The sequence below is a fragment of the Furipterus horrens genome, unplaced genomic scaffold (assembly GCF_987537825.1).
Source record: "Furipterus horrens unplaced genomic scaffold, mFurHor1.1.pri manual_scaffold_10, whole genome shotgun sequence".
Lineage (NCBI taxonomy): Eukaryota > Metazoa > Chordata > Mammalia > Chiroptera > Furipteridae > Furipterus > Furipterus horrens.
The window spans coordinates 101,947,285-101,957,002 of record NW_028327180.1 but is presented as its reverse complement, the minus strand read 5'-3'; positions in this window follow the sequence as shown (position 1 = coordinate 101,957,002).

Sequence of the window (9,718 nt, the reverse complement as noted above, 5' to 3'; positions counted from 1 at the left end):
ATCTGCTATCTGTCCCCCAGTAGATCATAAGCACTCTATTAAGTGTTTAAAAGCTCATCGCACCTCAGGAACTGTAAAGCATTGTACAAGTATAAAATTAGACATTACTCAAGAATAGCTGCCTGTGGTCACACAGCCTGCCGTGCAGTGGCTCTGGGTCTTGGCTGCAATTCCTCAGACCTGGGGAGCGTTCTGATATACTCGGCCTGGAGCTCACCCCGTAAGTTCTGATTTAATTGGCCTGGGGTGTGACCTGGCCTTGGCTTTTTTTTTTTTTTTTTTTAATCTTCCCCAGATGATTCTAATGTGCAGGCCAGAAGGAGATCACTGCTCTCAGGTGGTAAATTTGTTTTATTCCCTCAAACGTTTCTTGAGTATCTGCTAGGTATGGAATTTTGTGTGGCAGCGGGAGACGAGGCTTGGGGAGGAAACAGGGGTGACCAGGGAGGTCCCGCCTCCGAGTTCCTGAAGAAATTGCTTTGAATGAAGGGACAGAACACCCCAGGGCTCTCACTCCACACAGAGCAAAGAGAGGGGTAGGAGAGGTGGAAACATGGGTGTTCCGGGGGGAAAGAGAATGAGCCTTAGGTTCTGAATGCCCGGGAGGGGGAGTCTGGACTCCTCTAATCGTGGTGAGTGAGCGCTGGGATCCACCTGCCTGCCACTGCTTTAGAGCCTTGCTAACGAGGCTAGTCCTGACCCTGCTTCCGGGCCATTCAGGGATGAGTACATCGAAAACGGAATTTCGGATTGTTAAGACCTTTGGATGAATGGCAAGAATCCAGTTCCACGCAGACTGTCCCTCCGTCTTTGGGGCACAGGTGTTACATACACTGCTTTCCGCTTAGGAACACCGAGCACCGTCTATGCCAACTGACAGGACTCGAGTGCCCGACATTGCAGCGGGGGGCCAGCCGACGCAGGCGTGCGTGCAGGAGGGCTCACTCAGCCGACAAAAATGCAAGGCTTTCCGAGTCCTGCTGAGGACCTTTCAGAAACGTCGCTACAATGCTGAGTGGTGTATCCGAGGAGGAACCGTGGTTCACATGTTGGTCAGAACGGGCCATGTCACCTTGCTGCAGTAACAATCTCAAATCTCCGTGGCCCCAAGTCACAAAGGGGTTGCGCTCATCACCGGCGCTCGGAAACCCAGGACGACAGAGCAGCCATCGTCTTGAATTTCTGCCACGGTGGACAAGGGAGAATAGCCAGGAGCATCTGGCATGAGCCCCCAGCCCAGAAGTGACACACAGCACCCCGCACAGCTCCTGGGCCAGAACTAGCGACGCGGCTGTGCCCACCACAACGGAACCAGAACCACGACCCTGCCGTGTGCCCGTGTTACGGCAGATTCAGCGAGATAAACCACTCGGAGACAGTGGATAAGGAAAGCAAAGAGTCTATTGCCGGCGGCCCGGCCGGAATGGGGTTTAGGGCAGGGCTTATACAGGGTCTTTTCCTTCAGCGGGAAAACGACCCCCAGCAGGAAGTGGGGGTGGGGCAGCTGCAGGTAGGTGTGTACGTGACATCTGGCAGCAACAGGGACAAGGTTTACTGGGTTATCTTCAGTCGTAGACGGCTCCTTAGCCGGACTCTCTGCAGGACAAACAGCTCTGCAAAAAGGCTGGATTCTCTGCGAGAGAAAAGCCTCAAAGAGGCAATTACTCAATGGTAGCAGCAGACATTGGCAAGTTTTTACAGGCCTTAGGCAACGGGGCCCTTAGGGGATGACTGGAATTCCTTACAAGGAGTGGCTGAAGCCCCTACACCTGGAAGACAGAGAAACGCTTGGGGACAGCGCCAAGCACTGCCCACACTGGCGCGGATGGAGTGCCTGTGAGCCTAGCACTCTGCCGAGGGCTTCGTATTGGGACAGTGATCAGCCCCTCACAGCAGGTTATGAAACAGTGCCATGGGCTGCACTCTCCAGGTCCCCAAGGCCAGAGGAGTTCTGCACACTCAGGAGGCAGAGCTGCTCCACTGAAGGGCTGGGATGCCAGGGACCGGAGACCGTGTCACAGCCCTTGGGTGTCCCCGGGGCTATGAGGCTAGGCTAGCCACAGCTCCTCGACACTGTGTCAGGGAAATGGGTGCGGCCCACTTGTGTTAGGGGCCTTGGCGTGGAAGCCCCCTGCAGCTCTGCAAACCAGATGGGGAAAGGGGAAGGAACTCTAAAAGCAGAGGAAATTATAATAATTTCATTAAGAACATTAATAGCCCCCAGCATTTTAACACTGCCTGTGTGGCGCGCACTGCACTAGGTGCTGAATTGGTGTCATCTTAATACCGGGACAGCCACGTTCTCAGACCCGCTGTGACCCTGAGACACCTTCTCAGGCAGGGCCTTTCCAGTGGTCGTCCTGCCCCAGGAAGGTTTAAACGCCATTAACATGTTGGCTCTGCTCATGAGACTTTGGACAAGCTCCGTAACTGCCCTCAGCTGCAGTCTGCTCACAGGGGAAATGAATACATCAGTATTACTTGTTCCCAGGGCTTGATCCGCAAAGGCCAAGCGTCAGCGGTGAGACTCCTTACGGAGGTCTGAGCTGATGCAGAAGTACATTCACTGTTCTTCTCCAAACACACAGAAGTGCTAGCTCAAGTTTTACCCCGAACGTGTGTGTCTTAACATGTCGCTGGAACCAGACAAGGTGCCCTGACGGTGGTGGCTCAGCAGGTTGGGCCTCGACCGGCAAAGCGAAAGGCCACGGGTTCAATTCCTGATCAGGGCACACACCTGCGTCCCCAGCTGGGGCACGTGGGCGAAGCCACCAATCAGTGTTTCCCTCTCGCCTTGATGTTTCCCTCTTGTTCTCCTTCCCTTCCCCTCTCTAAAAATAAATTTTTTTAAGAGCAAGACAGGGTGCCAGATATAAGGCGAATTTTAAGGTACAGGGTGAACAAAAGCTGAGCCGGACAATGCCCAGTGCTTTCAGAAATAACAAAGGTCGTCGGAACCCAGGCTACGGCAACAGGGAGGAAGGCTCAGGTCCCAGCAAAGGCGGGAAAGGGCCCTGAACTTCGTAGCTGAAATCGGGGTGAATGAAGAGATAACCCAGCAGCCTCCAGAAGCAGCATGGAAGCCGACGGCCCACGTGCGACTGAGTGGGAAAAGACCAACCCCGAGGCCGTTCCACGCCCGGATAGCTACCAAAGAAAAATAAAAGCACGTGTCCACAATTTTTTTTTTTTAAAGGCTCACTCTTAGAAGCTAAAAGCAACTGCCTGGGAACAGCATACTGGATGGCATATGCTGGAGAGTGATCCAATGAAATGCCACACCACGGTGGGAAGGTACAACACACCGACGTGGGTGCGGGGAAGCAGGGTATCCCGTAAAGGCACCTGAGAGCGGGGCTGGCTTTGGAATCAAGGAACAGGCAGGGACTGGAGGAATGAGAAGCGTGGTAGAGGAAGCCTAGGCTGCCTCGGGCAGGTTGTCAGGGACACGTGGAGGGTAACAAACAGACTGCTATCATGGCCCCAGAAGATGAGGCCCATCATCTTAGCGGATACGACCTGGATGGTCGTGAACAGGCTGTTGGTAGAAATGCAGTCATTAAACGCGCCCCCGGGGGGCGGGGGGGAGCGGGCCATTGGGCTCTCCAGTCACATGGAAAGGAAGAACCTCCAGACGGCAGAGGACAATAAAATGTGAAGGCTCCCGTCCGCACGGTGCTCTGGAGAGAAAGCCTGTGGCTCGGCTGGCCAGCCAGTCACGGGAAGGGAACAGGTGTGCCGCAGACGCAGAAGCAGATGGAACTACTCAGCAGAGCCTTGTGGACGGACGGCCCTCTTGTCGAGGACGCACCTGGGAGGCCCGCATGGGTTTCCAGCTACATCAGCAGAGTCCCTGCCAGCTGGGACAGAGAGGGACGCAATGAGAGAGGCCTGCGGGCCTCAGCATCTGCAGGCAGGAAAGAGGCAGACAAAGCTCAGTGGGGACCAGGAAGGAAGTCAGGGTGGAGCCACGGCCGCCCCAGGGGCAGAGCCTTGAGCCATAGCCGCTAATTCCAAGGCCTGTAAACCAAGCTGCTTCTCCTCGGATCCCAAAGTTCCTCAAAGTTGCTTGGACCTCAGTCTGCCAACTCCTCTTCATTCCTGGGAGAGTGCCTGCCACACACACCATTGCATTTGGGGATTAGATTTTTTTTCTCTCCCTCTTTTTTAAGGGTTTTTAGAAAGAGGGGAAAGGAGGGAGAAAAAGGAGAAAAACATCATTGTATGGTTGCCTCTCGCACGCCCCCAACTGGGGACCCGGCCTGCAACCCAGGCCTGTGCCCCAACTGGGAAGTGAGTCTGCGACCCTTTGGTTTGCAGGCCGGCGCTCAATCCACGGAGCCACACCAGCCAGGGTGGATAATTTGTTTTCTAAGTGCACAGAAGGAAAGGAATCTGGCCTCAGGATGAATCTACAGGAGTCTCACCCATCCCTGATTTAGGTTATTTGGTGGTGAGGTTTGGGACTTCGGCCGTACTGAGATTTAGATGAGATTTTGGACTTTGAATTGATGCTGTCACTTGAGACTTTGGGGATGTTGCGATAAATGTATGTTGCCTATGGGATGGATGTGCCTCTCTGGGGGTCAGAGAGTGGACTGCGGTAGACAGAATGATGCCAGTCGAAGAGGTTCCAATCCCCGGAACCTGTGGATATGGGACATGGAAGAGGGACTTTGCAGATGGGAAAAGTCAGGCATCATGAGACAGAAGGCAATCCTGAACCATCTGAGCAGGGCGAATGCAATCTCAAGGCTGCATGTAAGAGGAAGGCAGGGAGCAGGTGCGGTGGGGCAGTGGGGCAGAGATGGGGTCCTGAGCCCAGGCAGCCCCTGGGGGCAGGAGGAGGCAGGAGTCGCTCACCACACACGTTAGTTCCCTGGGGCCACCGTAACGAAGCGCCACAAACAGGTGGCCTAACAGGGCAGACGGTCAGTGACGTACATTTCCGCAGGCTCGAGGTCTGCAGTAACGCTGCTGGCGGCCACGGCCCCCTGAAACTTGCTGGGGAGCCCCTTCCTTGCCTCTTCCAGCTCCTGGTGCTTGCCCACAGTCCTTGGTGTCCTTGGCTTGCAGACACATCACTGCCACCCCTGCCACTGCAGTCACATGCTGTGTGCCTCTGTCTTCGCAGGAATTTTCTTTTTCTTCTGGGGATGCCAGTCATATTGAATGAGGGCCCACCTAAGGCCCTCCTCTTAATTACATCTGCAAAGACCCTGTTTTCAAATAAAGTCACATGCCTCGGTACTGAGGGCTAGGACTGTGGCATATAGATAAAAAAAAAAATTTGCGGGTGGGGGGGCAGCACACAGTTCAACCCCTGACACCATATTGATAGAACAAAGGAAAAGATCCATATGATCATTTCAACAGACACCCAGAAAGCATCCGAAGAGCCACGATGAAGCGTGCAGCATTGAGGCCGTCACCAGGTACCCACGTGCCAGCCCGCTGAGTGTCTGGGAAGGAGGCCGGCACCACGCTCACCGCGCACGCAGCAGGGCCCCCAGGGTTGAGCCCCTGCCCAGAGAAGCCAGAAATAGGAAAAATGCACTCAGGAAAGAAACGCGATTCATGGGCGCTGCAACATCGTATGTGGCGAGTTCTATAGAAGCCAGAAAGCCTGTTTGAACTAGTAACTGCATTGAGCAAGGTTGCAAGAAACAGGGTAGATCTAAATCTCTATTCTATTTCTGCTCTGGCTGGGGTGGCTCAGTGGATGGAGTGCAGGCCTGCAGACCAAAAGGTCCGCGGTTCAATTCCCAGTCAGGGCACAGGCCTGGGTTTCGAGCCAGGACCCTGATTAGGGGCGTGAGAGACAACCAATTGCATGTCAATGTTTTTCTCCCTCTCTTTTCTCTCCCCCTTCCCCTCTCTCTAAAAATAAAGTCTTTTAAAAAAAAATCTCTTACATTTTTGCATACTAACAATGTATAACTGGAAACAACTTTTGAAAATACTGATAGTATTAAAAAAATCAAGTATTCAGGGATAATATTTAAGACATGGGCTAAGCTAGAAAGAAAATTACTAAACATTGTTGAGAGTAACTAATCATGTGAACGTATGGTTAGGATGTCAATTCTTCTTAAATTTATCTACAGCCCCAATGCACTTCTAATTGCAATGCTAGCATGCTTTTATCCCAGAAACGTTTATCCTCATTATGAAATTTACATGGAACCACCAAGTGCTTAGCATAATCAACAAAACCGTCCAAAAGAACAAAGTCTATGGACTCTCACTACCTGATCTCAAGATTTCTGTAAAGCCACGGTAATCAAGATAATGTGGTTTCCATACAGAAACACAGAGAGACTCGTGGAACAGAGCAGAGAGCCCAGAAATTAGCTCATTCATACACGGTCAATCAATTTTCAATAAAGCTGCCACGGTAATTCAATGGGGGAAAGAAGAGTCTTTTCAACTATATTGAACAAGGGAATGTCCATTTAGAAAAATAAGTGAACCTCATCTCTCACCTCATACTATACACAAAAACTAACTTAAAACAGATCGTGGATCGAACTGTAATACTTAAATTCAGCTTCCAGTAAAACACACACATGAGAAAAATGTTTGCAACCTTGAGAAAGGCACAGATTTCTCCGAGGGGCACAAAAAGCAGAAGCCAAGAGGAAAGCACCGACCCAGTGGATTTCCTAGAAACTTCAGAACCTCTGGGTTTCGCAAGACCCATTAAGAAAATGACAGTAGAGGCCACCAACACACGAGAAAATCTGTGTCACACACACCCTAACGAGAGGCTCACAACCCACTAAAAAATGGGCAGAAGACATACGGATCACCAATAAGCACATGGAAAATATTTAACATTGTTATTAAGGAAATGCAAATTAAAACCTCAACTGCCACATACTGACCAGAATTATTGAAATGAAAGAAAGACTGACAAAACTGCCCTTGGCCGGGTAGCTCCGTTGGTTAGAGCACTGTCCCCGCACACCAAGGTTTCAGGTTCGATCCTCGGTCAGGGCACCTGCAAGAAGTAACCAGCCGTGGATGGTGTGGCTCAGTGGATCGAGCACCAGCCTGCAGACTGAAAATTCCCCAGTTCAATTCCAGGTCAGGGCACAGGCCTGGGTTGTGGGCCAGGTCCCCAGTTGGGGGTGTGCAAGAGGCAACCAATCTATTGTTTCTCTCCCTCCCTTCTCTCTCCTTTCCCCTCTCTCTAAAAATATAAATTAAAACAAGAAAAGCAACCAAGGAATGCATAAATAAGTGGAACAACAAATCAATGGCTCTCACTCACACACACACACACTTCTCCCTTCCTCTCTCTATAATCAATTTTTTTTAAATGCCAAGAAGATCAAGGGAGGCGGTATTTGTAAAGCATGTAAGGCAGTGCCGGCTGGGAGTAGGTGCTCCGTGAGCCTCAGCACCCTGGGAATGATGGGGGCACTGCACCAGGAGGGTGGGGTGGGCTGGTAGGGCACCTCTCCACGCAGGGGCATTTTTGTCCTACTCCTGCCGCAATTCCTCCCTCCTGCCGGTGGTATACGATGACAAACTCCACTCTGGAGCCCTCACACCCCTCTTCAGCGAGGACCACGGAGGGGCACCCGGCAGAGGCCACACCCTGGCTGGAACCCTCCCACAGCAGGGACACCAGCAGTCCAGGCCTCACGGCTTGTCTGAGGACTGAGTGACCAAGTAAGAAGTCCGAGCACCCGGCAGCTGGGCTCCGGGGGCTGCGGGGCACGGCCAGGAATAAGGCGCAAATGACCCCCCCCCCATGGACCCCACGATCGATCCTGTCTCTATGTTGGTGGTGCTGACCTGGGTTACAGCTAGGTCACAGGCTGAGAGAGGGCCCTGGAGCCCATGAGGGCCGTCTGAGTCCTGACCGGGCCCACCTTAGAGGACCATCCCAGGAATGAGTCAAAGCCACCTCCATCAGGTGCACGGCTGTGCAGAAGGGGGAGGGGGTGTGCGTTCAGCCGCTTGGGGGCCACAGTGGACCCCTTGGGATGGTCTGTCCCTGTCCCCTCCTCTCCCTGCTCTGTGACCCTAGAGACAGCCCTGTCCAGATGAAGCATCCTGGAGAAGTGACTGAGGAGCTCCCGAGGCCTCCTACTAGGTGAGGAGCAGCTGGGTAACTGCGGGGGGGGGGGGGCGCCGCTGCGGCCTGCAGGCCGGCCGTTTCTCCTGGTTCATTTCTCTAGGATCCCGGCATTCCAAGTCGACGGCTCACCCAAGGAAAGGCCAAGGACCTTCTGGAGGCGACCAGACAGCGGGCGGGACAGCTATCCCAGAAATAAGGGCTTGCAACATTGTTTCTCTTTGAAAAACATTGTGGCAAAATGTGCACAAAGTACATGATATCAACCCTTTCAGCATCCTAGGTGGGCAGTTCTGGGCCAGGAAGCACATTCACACTGCTGGGCGTCTGTCACCACTGTCATCCCGGGAACTTCTCACCTTCCATACTAGACTCTGTCCCCACGAAACACCCCCCACCCCACCCCAGCCCCTGCCATCTACTTCCTGTCTCTGTGACCTTGACAACTCTGGGACCTCCTATGAGTGGGTTCACACAGCATTTGTGTTTCTCTGCCGGGCTAATCTCACTCGGCACAACGTCCGCAAGGCTCCTCACCGCTGCAGCGAGGGGCAGGGTCTCCTTTCTGTCCACGGCTGAGTGGCATGCCGCTGCCCAGATGGGCCCCATGATGTTTGCCCATCATCCATGGATGAGCACTGGGCTGCTCCCGCCTTTTGGTTATTGAGAGCTGCTGTGGCCATGGGCGTGCAAGTACCTGTCTGAGGCCCAATCATCTTTAACAAACTTTTTATTTGGAACAACTTCAAATTTATAAAAATGTTGCCAAGGTAGCTCAGAGAGTTCTCATGAAGCCTAACGCTAACACTTAACATGTCACAGCCAAGACAATGACACATGCACACGCCACAAGCTACACTCCAGATGTCACGAAGGTTTCACTGTCTTTCCACCCATGTCCTGTTTCTGTCCCAGGACCCGGCGCAGGCTGGCACATCGTGTGTTGTCAATGAGGTTTTCAAATGGCCATTATACACACTACAAAAACCGTGGGAAGAACACTGATGATAGTGTGAAGAAGAGCAAATGAGAAGATCGTGTATCTGCACACATTATTGAAACGTCCATTTTTTCATCTTCACTCATGGACATTTTTAAATGGCTCTTTATTTATTTTTAGCAGAGAGAGAGAGAGACATCAAAGTGAGAGAGAAATACTGATTACCTCCCGTGCGGGCCCTCACCAGGGATCGAATCTGTAACCCAGGCATGTGCCCTGACTGGGGATTGAACCCACAACCTGTGCCTTACAGGATGACGCTCCAACCAACGGAGCCGCCAGGCCCGGGCTGAAACGTTTTTTACAGAATGTATGGCAACAGCCCTGTGAGGCCAGGGCCACAATTACCTCCCATTTACTGATGGAGGAAGCGGAACCTGGAATCTCAGGAAGAATGGAAGAGCGACATAAACAGGAAACAGACGAGGGGGCTATTTTTCTCCTATTAAGTTCTTTCTAATACGCGTGACTGTTAGAAGCAGAAACGGTCACATTGTCGTGCTGGGTTTTCAGCGTATGTTTTTGATTCTTTTTCCCCCTGTACAATGTGCTCTAGTAGCACGCAGCTGACGAACTGCATCTGAAACAATTTTGTTGGATTGTGTTGTGACAGCTGTCACATCAGCCTG